This window comes from Opisthorchis viverrini, assembly GCF_000715545.1.
Source record: "Opisthorchis viverrini unplaced genomic scaffold opera_v5_418, whole genome shotgun sequence".
NCBI lineage: Eukaryota > Metazoa > Platyhelminthes > Trematoda > Opisthorchiida > Opisthorchiidae > Opisthorchis > Opisthorchis viverrini.
The window spans coordinates 257337-257549 of NW_008752079.1; the positions used below are offsets into that span (position 1 = coordinate 257337).

Genomic DNA, 213 nt, shown 5'->3' on the forward strand with positions numbered 1-213 from the left:
GCAAAACGGATGCATGACGAACGGAGTCATCAGTCCTAAGTGCTGGGCCTACAAGGAAGGAGTTATTAATGGGGTGGGGAGAGGGGGAGAAAAAGTATTGTGAAGGAGAAAGAAGGGAGGCGTCAACAGTAGCCTGTTTTCGCTTACCCGCCCTGCTGTATGCAGCAAGTAAGGCGACCCGGCTGATGGCACCACGCGACGGCCGATGTGGCA

General features: G+C 54.9%; 1 protein-coding gene across 1 annotated transcript in view; it reads right to left on the reverse strand.

Annotated features, from left to right (window-relative positions):
- Positions 1-213, reverse strand: part of T265_15292 (hypothetical protein) — a gene marked incomplete at both ends in the record, with an annotated part of 7096 nt that overhangs the window by 2909 nt on the left and 3974 nt on the right. The gene's annotated exons all lie outside the window — the stretch shown is intronic.